Genomic DNA, 14841 nt, shown 5'->3' on the forward strand with positions numbered 1-14841 from the left:
CATTGATTTCGCTTGAAACTAGAGTTATTGTTTTCAGAAGGTTCATACAAGTATGAATTAAATTATTCAGTGCTGTCCGACACAATGTGGCAAATTTACGAAAGTGTGACGATTTTTATAGAAATAATTTAAAATTTGTTCAAATTGAAATTTACTTCGGCACCCTCGTATGTATACAATTTTGCAATTATTTTGCAACAACACTGCATGCCACACACCATAAATGTAACTAAAACTTGCACAAAAAATGTACAAGCACGTATACATACATATATGAATTTAAATATAATGAAACTAAATGGAAAATAATCTCTGAACACAAAAAATTATCCAATCAACCCGCTGAAGCACAAAAACCAAACGGGCCAAATCGGCAAAAACATAACTTTCTGCGCAGGGATTGAAAGAGAAACGCTCTGCCATGACAACTTGGCAACAATTGCGGCAAAAACATTGTCAGCGAAATTGGTGAAAAACAAATTTTCATTAAAACCACCGTAAAGGGCACAGTATATTTACAAATAAAATGTGTGCGGCAAACGCCATGATAACTGTAAAAAAGGCGAACAAAAACTATAATAAAAAACGACATACTGAACGCACACAAATCAGCACAGTGTGCGAGCGCCCGGGGCATGCAACCTGCTGGCAGGGATTTGATGTGACTGCGGTGGCAAGCATGTGGTCGGTGGCAAAGTGGCAACACGCAAATCAATTTCATTATCATTTCCCGGCCACTTTTAGCTGTATTTATTAATTTTCCCATACATGTCTGTATATACTAATGCCACGTAGTGCGCGTAGGGAGCTCATGACAAAACAAGCGCGACCTAGAGCGCGGGTTCATGGCAAAAGTTGTTGCACAAACAAACAAAATTGGCGGGTGTAAGAATGTTAGCTTAAATAATATATATCTGCTATAAATATATATATGTATCCAACTGTATTTATATGAAGCACCAGCAACAAATCTGATGTGTACAACAACAGGAAAAACTTCAAGTACAACAACAATTGCAACGTAACAGCAGTTTTGCCAATTAATAAACCATAAAAACAACAGCAACTCAGAGCGACGCGAATTCGACGAAAGGCAAACGATGGCTGACTGGCTGGTTGACTCGTTGCACAAAGACTGCTGTCGAGGGTGATACTGCCACCATATCAATTACACGCACTTTAGCATTGTGACCCCCATTTAACGAGCCTCCTTAACCCGCTCGCTTTGCTCACAGTTGGCGGCTCACTCTCCAATCCATCCCGTGATTGGTTCAATTGGTATTGCGCTTGCTTTGCAAGTCGGTGGTGATTGCCTTTATGCCGGATCATGTCATTCCCTTTGGGGCAACGGAATGCACTGTTTCCATTTGCGCTAAGTGAAGGGATTCAATCAATTATGTATACACCATTGAAATGTGTATCTATGATAGTGCACTGTGATACATTTAGCCCGTTTTGTTGACAACCAGTATTTTTCCGCTGGTGTTTAGATTACATAACTCTACTATGCCTCGAGAGGATCAAATTAGTCCGATTTTAGTCTTTTGTAGTTTCATAGATTTTTGTGGGATATATTTAATACTTGTTTATTGATTATAAATAACGTAAAAATTTTATCTTATTTTTATAAGTCTACATTTCATCTATCTAACTTTTAGAGCATGAATTATAACAGTTTTATGATTATCCTACTTCTACCTCACATACATAATAAACGAATAAATTTGTTCAGTGCCAAGCACACCACATAGAATTTTTTCTAACGCAGTGTATTCCAGTACACGCTGTGTTACTGTTAACTCAAAGCTTGACATCACGTCGCATCTCTAGAAGTTAATCGATATGGAGATTTCATGATACATTTTTTATACCAAACAAGAAAAAACAATATCCTTCAAAAAATTTCTTGCACGAACTTTAATTGGTCAGTTTGTATGAATATAATCTATAGTTATCCAATCTGAACAATTTCTGCAGAGATTGCACCATTGCCGTAGACAATAACCCGTGCCAAATTTCGGGAAGTGATCTGTTAAAATAAAAAAAGGTTTTCATACAAGCACTTGATTCCGATCGTTCAGTTTGTATGTCAGCTATATGCCATAGTGGTCTGATTTTGGCGTTTCCGACATATGAGCAGTTTCTTGGGAGAAAAGATGTGTGCAAAATTTCAGATCGATATCTCCAAAACTGAGAGAATAGTTTGCATATATACAGACGGACATGGCTAAATCGAATCAGCTCGTCATGCTAATCACTTATATATAGGTATATATTTTATAAGCTCTTCGACGTTTCCTGCCGGGTGTTACAAACTTCGGGACAATCTTAATATACCTTGATACAATGACAAGTACTATGATACGAAAATCGGTACTTATTCTAATTTACTTTTTTATATATATCATATTTCTCTCATATTCTCTAATTCACTTTTGATTTTGAAATTAATAACTCAGATATGAATAAAGTTCTACACAATATATCGAATATAAGTATTTATGTGCCTTTGTCAGATTATTTTTTTAATGAATATATCAGATAAAAACTTCACTGATAAGCAATACCAAAGCAATCTTTACAAAGTCTTCTAAAAAGTAGATTAGTATTGTTTGAAGGAACCAGTTTTTTTAATTAATTTAGATAAACAATTTACCGTATTAAAAGAAGATGTTAAAATTTTTCAAATGGGTATTAAAATATTCCAAAGCTAACTGAAACAATTCCCTCATATTCTCTCCGTATTCTTAACGTTAAATTAAAATGAGTTGCTGAAAATGCTATAGGGACATATTAGGTTTATATCATTCGTAATTTTAAGGATTTAACTTAGTAAAGATATTTTCCTTGTCCCTGACTGGAAACCAGCTTTATTTCCTGGGACCGATTACATTCATTTTTGGCATTATTTATCGCTTATCAGACTTACTTTTTTAGTTCTGATATATTTGTGATGAATAACCAATTTTAGAAAATCAATAATTTTCTATGATAGTAGTTTCAACGGATGCATCACGAAATAAATGTTCGAGAATAAACACACTAAGTATCACAAATACAGTTCCAACGATCACTACAGCATTTAGCTGCCATACAAACTGAACGAACGGAATCAAGTATATGGATATTCATTTCACGAGATATAGTCAGGAAATTTGGCACAAGTTATTGCAATTCTTCACTATCCGAAGGAATAGTTTAGATCGGATTGATATAGCATATAGCTGCCATACGAACAGAACGATCGGGATCTAAGGCTTGTATGGATAATTTGTATACTCTTGCAACACGTTAGTAGCAGGAGGATCGTAGCAGCAAGTAGCACATGTGGGCTAAAAATGTTGGGAATGTGGGCGTAACCCCGCCCTCTAAGTAGTTTATTGTACAATCTCCGAAGGCATTCAAGCTATAATAAATTAATTCGTTCAAGCCAAGTCCCATAAGCACGGCTACCCAGCTACAAAAAAAGATGAAATCGGATGATAACTCCGTCCACTCCTCATATAACGGGACTGTTAACAACTACTAAAAGCGCGATAAATCAATAACTAAATGTGCCAAAGACATCAAATTTTACACCCGAGATTGTATAAAAAGTCTTTATAGGAGCCATCGTGGTACCCCCCATATTTAGGTGAGAACCCAAATCTCAGCACCTAACGACCGATATCGAATACCAAACTTGGTAAGTATGAATACCTTGACATTCCTATATCTGGGGCGAAATGAGACTACAACCACGTCTACTACCCATATAACAATATTTTAAATTCCATCAGATTCTCTCACTTTCCAGTATGCAAATCAATCACCAATGAATGAATCGAGATTAAACTTTGCACGAATAGTGCGCCTAAAGTAGTCTACATTATTACCAAAAATTGTCAAAATCGAACTACAATTGTTCAAGCCCTAGGTACCATTACTTATAACAGTTACCGGTATGTCACTAATGGGTTGATTCGGCTGAAGGCTTCTATTAGACGTCATATACTATCTAATACAAAGATTTTCGAACTTCCGATTTTTTTTATGCCGTACATATCGGGCAAATCGAGTGAAATTTTTCCCTGGCCCCCATATAACAAATATCACGGTTTTCGATCATCCGGCTAACTTTACTCCATGTACTTATATTGGCGATGGTACGTGAAGTATCTTAATGAAACTCAGCGTATTATTAGTATGTGGCATGTTAATAGTATGTGGTTATGCCAAAAATAGATAAAATTGGTTATGGTATATTAATTTTCGTTTTTCTAACAAGTCTTATGATAAATATGTTGTTCAGTTTGTGAATTATATATTTATAAAATTGCTTTAAAATATAGGTATGCTTAAGTATACCTGAGTAATGACCAAATTAATGCATTGCAGTCAGTCCCTTTTTTTGCCGCTTACATAGCATATATAATGATTTCCGACTTTCTACCTGACTTTAAACCGTGCACGTTGGTCAAAATTAGTGATATTTTAATGAAATTAAATGAACAAGAAGACTGAATATGAATGAAATTGGTCTAGTTCTTGGACTAAACCTCATATCCCTAATACAATGAATTTCGATCCTGAGGTTGGCGTTTTCATTTTAAATCAATATATTAAATTTAGCGTCTTCGGTTGAGCTTATATCACATATTTCTCATAAGATACCAAATTTGATTGTAATCCATTTACGATTTCGTCGAATAATGAAAGTTGAATTCTTCGTAACATTTTTTAATAAAAAATTTTTCCAGCACCTATAGGAGTTTCCTGGGCTTTCATCCTTGCAAGTTGCTGGAATATAAAATGTTCAGTTACATCTGAACTTATCCCTTTCTTACTTGTTTCATGTTAGTATTACATTATAGTACTCATCTTGTGGTGTTCCGTATTATCCTGAACGACGGAACGAAAACGAAGAGAATAAGAAGTTATTAACTAACTTACCAATATATAACTTCATATGATACAGCACAAACAGCAAATTACCTGCAAAAAGAATATATATTACTGGTATTTATATTTGTAACAAAGATCACCTTATATAATATATAATATATGCTAGGTAGATTTTGTGAAATAAAAACAGGAAAAAACGTTAACTTCGGCTGGACCATTGCTTTAATACCCTTCACAGGTGTCTTTTTTATAGCATGAAAAGGTTTAAAAAGATCTTTATCATGATTTTGATCGGTTAGTTTATATGGCAGCTATATGCTATAGTAATTCGATCTGAACAATTTCTTCGGAGATTGTAACGGAGATTGTATTGTTACCGTTGGGTAACAAGCCAAACCAAATTTTGTTAAGATATCTCGTCAAGTGAAAAGTTTTCCATACAATAACATGTATTTGGTCGTTCAGTTTGTATGGCAGCTATATGCTAAAATGGTCCAATGTGGACGTTTCCGAGAAATGCGAAGCTTCTGTGGGAAAAAAAGGACGTATGCAAAATATTAGATCGATATCACAGCCCTCAAACACTGAGGGACTAGTTCGCGTATATGCAGATAAACGGACAGACGGACATGTCTAAATTGACTCAGCTCATATTTTACGGGGTTTCCGACGTTTCCTTCTGGCTGCTACAAACTTCGTGGCAAAGTTAATATACCCTATTCAGGGTATACTTACCTTGTATATTATCACTAATACCGGACTACCAAATGTCTCTTATACATACCTATATACAGTATATATATGTAAGACAGAAATCAATGGAATATGCTTCTTCTAAAATAAAAGCAATAATAGTAATCACAAGTATGCATTAGAAGTTTAGAAAACAAGAGACTAGATTCCATTTGTCATGCCACTGTTAAGAATGGTTAGTGGAAAAGTCCATTACAAATTCAGTAAATCGTTTGCAATGAAATAGCTACTTCGACTTGAACGTGCTAAAACGCTTTGCTTGACGTCAGCGTAGCGAAAGGAATATGAAAATGAAAATGAAATGTGGGCGTAAAGGCCAACGGGCGATACACGAAGAGCTACTACGGCTGTATATAAATGTGTGTGTGTGTGTGTGTGCGAATCCGCGAATGATTGTCTGCGCCGCAGATATAGCCAGCGCTCATAAATCTCGAACGGAACTGCAATGAAATTGAATTTTATTTACAGCGCCGCGGCATAGCAGCTCAACTTTTCCGCACCACAGAGCTCCGCCCCGGTTTAACGAAGCGTATACGTAAGCCAGCGTTGCGCAAAACGCGTACGACGTAATCCGAAAGCGGCGGCGGGAAATGGGCGTTTGCCAGCGTTGCCAACAAAGCGCTCTGTTGCAGCATTCTTCCCGGTGTGCTGGGATTCATTGCCAGCAGCTCATTCGCCATTCGTGTGCATTCGCCTTCACGTTGCTTTGCCGCCGCTGTTGCAGTAGTTTTTATGTTGTTTTATGCTTTACGTTGTTGTAGTTTTCTATTACTGTTTTATGCTTTGCTTCTTCATATTTCATTTCTCATCTTCAACGCGTTTTTTCTTGCTCGCTTTTTTGCTTTTAGCCATAACTGCGCGCTAGTTCCCTTGAAGACTCCGCTTAGCTAGCGCGCTTCTCCAGCAGCTGCAACGTCGAGCGGAGATGACGGCGGCAGCGGCAGTGCACGCGATAGCACAGTCACGTGATGCATGTTGCCAGTTTCGTTTATTGTTGTTTGTTTTTAGTGAAAGCAGTTCTGATTGTGCAATGATGCATAGCAACAAGGTTGTGGATCGCAGGATGCATGCCGGTGTGTGTGTGTGTATGAGCAGTAGCAAAGCTTGGCTTAGAAGCTCAGCGGCAAATCGAGTTAGTAAATTGTTTTTGGTGCGCAGCTGAATGCTAAAGGTCCCGCGTGAGGATGTTGATGAAGACATGTATATATACATATACTACGAGGGCGGTACGCTTTCAACGTGGCATACAAGAGAAAATTTTAAACATTGTCGTTTAGGTCGATACACTCGACCCCAGTGATCGTCCAATTTCTTTTCATCTGTCGGAAAAATGCTTTTCTAGTGGTCTGCAAAATAACTATCCGTGACGCGAAAACCTTCTTCTTTGGCGACGGCGGTGATGCTATCCGGTATGATGTAATGGTCGAAGAGCAATACTCTTTTCTTCGCAATTCTTTCTATGCAATTCGGTGTCAAATCCGCCCAATGATTCGTCATAGTAAAGCGCTGTGGGTGATTTGGGTGGGATCTCTACTTGCGAGTCCCAAAAAATGGCATAACCTTTTTCGGAGCCGGTAGAGGCCTAGTGTTTCAGCTGTTCTGTGTATCGGTGGATTCATGTTTCGTCAATGTTCATAAAACGATTCTTTAATTAATTTTACAATTTTGGAGACTGCGAGGTTTATCTATTAATGTGGTTTAATATATTATTGAGAGGTAGTTGATTAAGAGATTTATTGGTGCTGTAAAATAGTTTCATGGCTCCCTGCTTTCTCAAGCGTTATTTAATGCAGAATACAACCAACACAGTATTTTAAGATGCCTACTGTCTCAGCCACCTCATGCACCTTCAATCGGCGGTCTAATACGAGTTTGTGGACTTTTGTCACTTTGTCCTCCTGGGTGACCCTTTTAAGGACACCTGATCATGACTTATCAAAAACAGATGCACGACCAGATTGACATGACCATTTCACTAGGGTTCAAAACAAAACAACGGGTCTAAATCACCAGACATTATGATAGAAGCGGTCTAAAAGAATATAGTAAGCCAGAGTAAAGTATTTATCAGACCACCCTTGTACTGCTACACATATATTAAGAAAGTTACACAAAACATTTATAAAATTTTCCATACTTTATTTATACATACTTGCGTTGTTTTGTACTGAAAAGCTCCCTTATGAAAACTGATATTGTTAATAAATTCCGTTTTCATTCTCTCTCACGCTATACATCGTGTACTTAGTTGTGAACTTAACTGTGAAATTCATAAATTAATATTTCAAAAATCACATAGGCACATATTACCATAAATTGATTGTTTGAAAATTTAAATTTGTTGCTCAATGCATTTGTTGCACAAGGCCATTGGTACGCGCTCACAATCGAAATACGCTCTGCAGCCACATCCATTTAAATAACAAACTTTTTAAACTCCATTGAAAGCAGAACATTAAATAAATTTTCCAGCTCATCTCATGCTATATAATATACCATATAACTGTAAATGGAGCTCAAGCAGATAAACAAATGGTTAAACAATGGCAACAGTAGCCACGACAGCAGCAGCAGGAGCAACAGCCACTTCATCATTACCCGTTGTGACAGCAGACACAGCTCGAAACTGCTGGCGGCGAACGCTGCGATTCGATTGGCAGTAATATCATTTGCAGCGAGAGTATAATGCAAAAGTGCGCAGAGTGCGAATGTGCGTATAAAGCAAACAAAAAAAAGCCAAATAAAGTTTCAATATCAACAATAAATCGAGTCAGAAGCGGCTGAGGCAGCAATAAGGGGTAGATGTATATACTTGTATAATATATTTATGAATGTGTGTATGTGTGTATACAATAATATACAATAGCATATTGTGCCCAGTTGGTGCAGGTGAATCGGATGCATTGGAAGAGAGGAAAAAGCATTTATTTTAGTTATAGATTTTCGAAACAGTACGAGGTGTTCGGTAACTTGGACTTATTTTCCGAGATATCCACTTTAAGTCAAACATAGCCAGACTGAAATCGGCATGCTGTATGTTAGTGGAATAGCCTTCCAATCATTTTTAGCACTAACTCACAAAAGCGTTGTAAAAATATTCTCACTTGTTCTATCCGTGAGGGTTTGCTTTATTCCGTAGAATCGATATTAGCTCATAAAACCATAAACTATAAAGTTATTAAAGGCACTTGTTGGAATATTGTTTAAGAATATTTGAGTATAAGAAAGCACTATGTAAAGACGATCACTAAAAATCAATTTGTGAATGCGTCTTGCTTATGGTTTCTGCTGACTTTTTACTAATCGCAGACTTCGAAAAAGTGTTCGCTGAAAAAAATCGTAGATAATGCAGACTTTTTTGATTATTTCAGTTGGATCACCACCTACAGTAAGATCTATCTTAATGTTGTAGCAGTTGGTAGTGAAAATTGTAACTGAGTTTTGTTAAAGTAGCTGAAGTATAGAACATGTGTTCATTATTGCAGGATGAGGTCACTCCTATTTTTAGAAAGGTTTAAAATCACGAACGGTAGTTTTCTCTGCACTAAACCTCTATTTAGTCACAAATTATTACAGAATTATCGCTCCAACTCCTCTATACTAAATGCTGCCAATAAATGCAGCTCAAGTGTCCCGGGATATTTCTTTGTATTGAAACTTACCGGAAGGTGCATGGATATCTTAAAATATTAAATAATATAAAATCAATTATATTTCGCCGTAAATATACTCATGAGTACCATGGCCCAGTTAAAGCATTGCTCCACACAACCTTTTTCCACTGAAATGAGACAGCCTTGCCACCAATACACTTCAACTGTGTTTAGAAGAGGAATATTGGAAGCTAATACAGAGTGACGTTGACAACTGTCAATGCTATTAGCGTTCCCCTAGCTCTTCTTAAAGCAACCGGGAATAAATTCAGACAACACCATTGTGCTTGTCGTCTAAACGAATTATAATGGTTTGCAATTTTTGTTTGCTGTTTTGCCTATTTTTGTAAAATTTTTCGATAAGTAAGACGCATATTTAAATGTGAATATAATGGATTTGTATGGTAGCGAGGTATTTCGGGTCCGGTCCAGTATCGCACGAGGTTTAGTTGATTCCTTGCTCGCGGATTATTTCGTCTTTCCTGGCACCGATAAACTGAAACTAAATGTCGTGTTGGATACCTATTGTATGCGCGTTAGGAAGCAGATGAGTTATTTATTGCCTATATAAAGGGTTACATACAGTTAGAATTTTAAATAAAATCAATTTTTTTTTTGCATTTTAGTTAAGTGTAATATCTTAAAAATATTCTCAGAAAATTTTAAGTTGATCCGATAATTACTTTTTGCGTTATTCGACAAATAACAAAGAGCGCTCGGGAGCAGGTAGCTAGCGGCAGCTGTAAGAAACTTTAAATCCGCTCAGTAGATTTTATTGAAATACAGCTTTAAGAATACATAATAAACTCGGGCCTGATCGAAGGATTTTTTTTTTTTAATTTCGATTTCTTAAGACCAATTAACTGTTGATTTTTTCTCAAAAATCTAGAAAAAAGTTTCCTGAGGCCGCCATTTTGTTAATTTTTGAAAAAAGAAAGTTTTAATCAGGCCCAGGATTATCTATTTATAAAACTAATTTTTTTATCCGATTGATTTTAGTTGAATCTCCACGGACTTATTACTGTCACCGCAAGCATGTGTTTTGGAACTGGGTCCAACACAGACAGCTATAACTTTGGATATTAATATTTGTTTTTTTTTTTGAAATTTTCGTGACTTCAAGTCAAAATGGTGTATAATAATGTCACTACTACTTTTGTAAAATGACATGATTTAATGCCAAAAAAAAATTACTGAAAATTCCCATTTTTTTGTGCCTCTAACTACCCCTTACCCCTTAATGTACATATATTTAAGAATACAGACAGAAATATCGTTTCATATCGTTCCGGTGAATATTTTTAAAGTTAAACGTAAATTTGAAAAGGCGTTTCATAGTGCATGGAAGTATAAAGCAGCTCGTTTTTCTCAGAATGGTGTTTTCAAAGTCGGTGACCAACATAACTCGAAAACGGCTAAACCGATGAGTCTCAAATTTTAACAAAAGCTTCTTAAATATATTTGTTGGTAATTAGTCGAAGATATTTTCTCTCCGTTAAATACTGGTTAAACCTAATAAACTACTACAGAATTTACAAACGAGTAAGTTTGTCATATCTATTTTGCATCGATATCTGCAGAAACAACCGGAATTAATAAAATTTTAGTATTATACGAAACATTTTCCAAATGTTGAAGATGTTGCTGTATTTTCAGAACTGCGAAAAGAGTTTTACGAACAGCTCATAAGTACAAACGAAGACTTGCCTTCTTGGAATAAATCGCTCCTCGGCGAGTATTATTCACATTCTAAAGCCACCGGCTGTACGCATAAAATCGAAACAGACTAAAATTAAGGTGTGAAGTATAAGTATGCATACTTTTATATGTATGTATAAGAGTGAGTTTACTGAAAGCAAATTTTCGCATCGGCAAACAGGTCAATGTCCGATTATTGACAACTGAAATGATTTTTTCCAACATTTCTGCTTAGTATTCGTTTGACACGCTTGGTAATAAGCTTATTAGTATCGAAAGAAAATATGTGGGAATGCATGAGTGTGTTTAGGTATTTCTTATTTCACTCTGTGCCTTGATAAGGTCAATGCGCTACAACTTTTTTCACTTTCACACTCCGTTTTTTTGTATATACGCAGTACAATGTTATAACAGTTATTTATAACAACACATGCCAAGAGTCAACTAATATATATTTATACATATATACTATGAGTTTAAAATGTCTTAAATGTCCGTCTGTCCATCTGTCTGTACAAATTACTACTTTGATGGGACTTGATGTACTTTTAGAATTCGTAAAATTGAGGAAGATTTCGTAAACAGTCTGCTACAGTTACAATTTTCTTGAGGTGGCTAAAAGCCTGCAATCATCCTATGACTCGAAGCTGCTAATTGCACTTAGATCGCATTAGAAATTTCACTAGGACTTCGATCTATAAACTTTATTTTACCGAAAAATTCCAAGTGATTTTATTTTCAATCAAGACCAAACGTACTTTACCAAAATACGTTAAATCTAGCTTTGTTATGATACATTCTATTCCATTAATGTGAAAGGAAATCAAGGTACAAAAAAGCATATTTTTTGCGCGAATGTGAAGGAGCTGAATTGTCTAGAGCACGTTAGGCGAATTGTCAAGAAATTATTAGTCCATTCTTCTTTACTAGAATATAAAGGAAGTCCATAACTCCTTATTTCGGTCTCATTGTCCATTTAGCTCGAATTCAGTACTAAGGTCGAGTACCATTCCGTGCCCGCCGTAACGCCGAGCCTAGTTTCAATGCCGTAAAGGCTTGAGCCGGCTGGCCGTAATCATTGCATCATACTTTACTTGAATAAATATTGGTTGGATATCGAAGATAACCTCCAGAGCCTTAGTTGAGATTGAGATAGTTTTCATTGTGTCCGTAATTTTTAGCAAGCAGTCCAGCTGTAACTTTTTCAGGGGTTTAATGTGGCACTTTTTCGATAGTGCCATCTACTATACCAACGCATCATATGTTAATATGGGAGGGATGACACCTTAGTAGAGACAATAAGCCATTAAGGGTCATAAACCCCACTTTGGGGCAATGATTCTTCCTCATCGCATATTACTTGTCTATTGCTTAGCATATGACTTAACTAGGTTAACAGGTTCTGATTATTGTCAAAAGAAGCGGGTGGAATTTTTCTTTTGATGCGATCGTCGCAGATACTTCTAATGACTTTTAGTAGCAAAGATGTTAAGTTCAATCCCATATGTGTTCCAGTTCGTTTTGCATCTTTATTTAACCACCAGTAGCTCTATGGGGCCAATATTAACTTTGAAATCAATGTAGCTCTTCTCGGAAACGGAGCGCTCTAAAGAATCCTTCCAATCTGATACTTGGTCTAGTGCACTTCTATAACATATGGTTATATCTAAGACTTCCCTCCTACGAATACTATTGTATATTGGTACTGTTAGACTAATTATAAAACGTTAAGTCAATAATATACGAGTATGCTGATGCTTTGATTGAACAATAAAAATTGACAAGATAACAAGTAAAAAAGGGCAAAGTTCGGGTGTAACCGAACATTTTATACTCTCGCAACTTGCAAGGGGGAATTTCTTTCCGAACCTACTTTCCTACGGAATTTGGTTGAAATCGGTAGAGTAGATTTTCAGATATGGGCTTTACCCTAAATGTAGGCGGTCCCACGTCCTACGTCCAAATGTGACACCAGTTCCTATAAAGCTCTTTTGTACGATATCGGGTGTAAAATTATATGTATCTGGCGCACTTAGTTATAGGTTTATTGCACTTTTAGTAGTTTTAAACGAAACCGTTATATGGGGAGCGGGTGGGGTTATAATCCGAATTCATATATTGTATTTTCACAGAGTGGGTAGGGATGCCAAAAATATCTGCCCCGAGTGGGCTTGCATGCCTTAGGAGGTATGTACATTAAAATTGTTAGAGTGGGGTTCCAAGTCCACTTTTGAAAAGTTTTTCAACCGTAGATACCCTTCTCTTATTCAATACTTTGTACTAAATTACAGCCTTATACTTTGTTGTGGAGCTTAGTTATGGAACTTCATATGTTTTCGATTAATGGCGTTTTGTGGGCGTGGCAATAGTCCAATTCCGCCCATTTGCAATGCCAACCTTCTTTGGCTGTCAACGAACATGTGTATCAAGTTTCATCAAGATACCTAAATTTTTCGTTATCGCTTGCACAGACGGACAGAAAGACAGTCACTCGGAATTCTATTTTCGTCATCCTGATCATTTATATATATAGACCTCCATATCACGATTAGTTTTGGGTGATACAAACAACCGTTAGTTGAACCAAACTGTTATACTATGTAGCAACATATTGCAAGAGTACATAAATGGCGAGACAAGTTCGCTGTGCTGCGTTTTAATAAAAGTTATAAGCTCAAAAAAAGCTTCTAAAAATTCCCTATAGCGAAAATATTTTCCTTTAACTAGTTACTGCCTAATGAAGTCCTCCGCATTTTTTCTCTCTTCTCATTTCTATTCTCTCAAAACTATAGAATTGTAATAGAGATTAAGGTACATACGAATTACTTAATACCGCTAATTAAAGCGAACAGAAATGTTACCACAAAGGTGTAATAAAACAAGTAGACTGGATGCTCTATTTTATTGGGACAATTGGTTTTGCCTCTTACTAACCGTAGCAAGAATGCTAATAGACTCGTGGAGCGTAGTAACTGTTAAATAGCCCATTTAAACTGCAAGCTGATAACCTTGGCTACTCGACTCTCATTACTTCATGATTTCAACCACACCGAAGCTTAATGCCAACTTATCTAAACGATTAGCGTCAAAGGCAGAGGCGGCAAAGCCAATGCCAAACAGCTTAAATCGTCTGCCAAAGCACAGGTAAAGGCACTCACATGCAGTCCTTGCTCCATCCGCTAGCGAAGTGCTAAGAAAAAGGTAGCAGTACTGTCATTAACAGTCTGCTGAAAGTATGCGGAAGTTGCTGCAGCTCGCTGAAGGTGCATATGTATGTGGGGGAATGTGTGCTTTGTTGACGTAAATATGAGCTTTTCGAGATGGGTGTATGCGTTTTCACTTTTGTTTTAATGCACCAAAGTAACAACAATTATAGTGACAAACATAAAAGAACCAACGTTTAAGAGGGGAAAACTTTTGTAAGAAAGCAAGTGAAAAAGTAGTCATCCAACTTTGCTATTTGTTAGTAATTTAGCATTTATACCCATAGACCCGCATCTCACCTAAGATATTACAGTTATAGAGCTGACCGGTAATTAGTTTTATTATAAATGTTCCTACAACAAACTTACTCTGCTCGACTAATTTGGCAAAAAGTATTTTTACTTGACTGAAATGATAAAGTTCAACACTCAACAGGTTTACTGAACTTTTTTGAAAAGATTAAATTAAAAATCTGTAGAGCAGGCAGGAAGTTAGAAATAACTTTTACAAGACAATGCTTCAAAGAGAACTGCGTCAATTTTTTTTTTAGTTCTTGAAAACGAAGCATCGGATCGGATCGCTTGGCTCTTCTTTTTAACAAGTCTTCCTAATTCGGGAGGATATCGGTGAGGAGGTTTTTACGAGAAAG

General features: G+C 36.4%; 1 protein-coding gene across 2 annotated transcripts in view; it reads right to left on the bottom strand.

Moving 5' to 3' along the window:
- The window catches only part of kek3 (kekkon 3), a 117660-nt gene that overhangs the window by 59755 nt on the left and 43064 nt on the right, over positions 1 to 14841 (bottom strand). Inside the window, exon 2 of one of the 2 annotated variants that reach the window (XM_070106331.1) lies at positions 4933 to 4974. The exons of the other annotated variant lie outside the window; for it this stretch is intronic. The gene's annotated coding sequence lies outside the window, so the exon portion shown is untranslated. The remainder of the gene's footprint in view (positions 1 to 4932; positions 4975 to 14841) is intronic. 2 annotated transcript variants of the gene reach the window in all.

This window comes from Bactrocera oleae, chromosome 3, assembly GCF_042242935.1.
Source record: "Bactrocera oleae isolate idBacOlea1 chromosome 3, idBacOlea1, whole genome shotgun sequence".
NCBI lineage: Eukaryota > Metazoa > Arthropoda > Insecta > Diptera > Tephritidae > Bactrocera > Bactrocera oleae.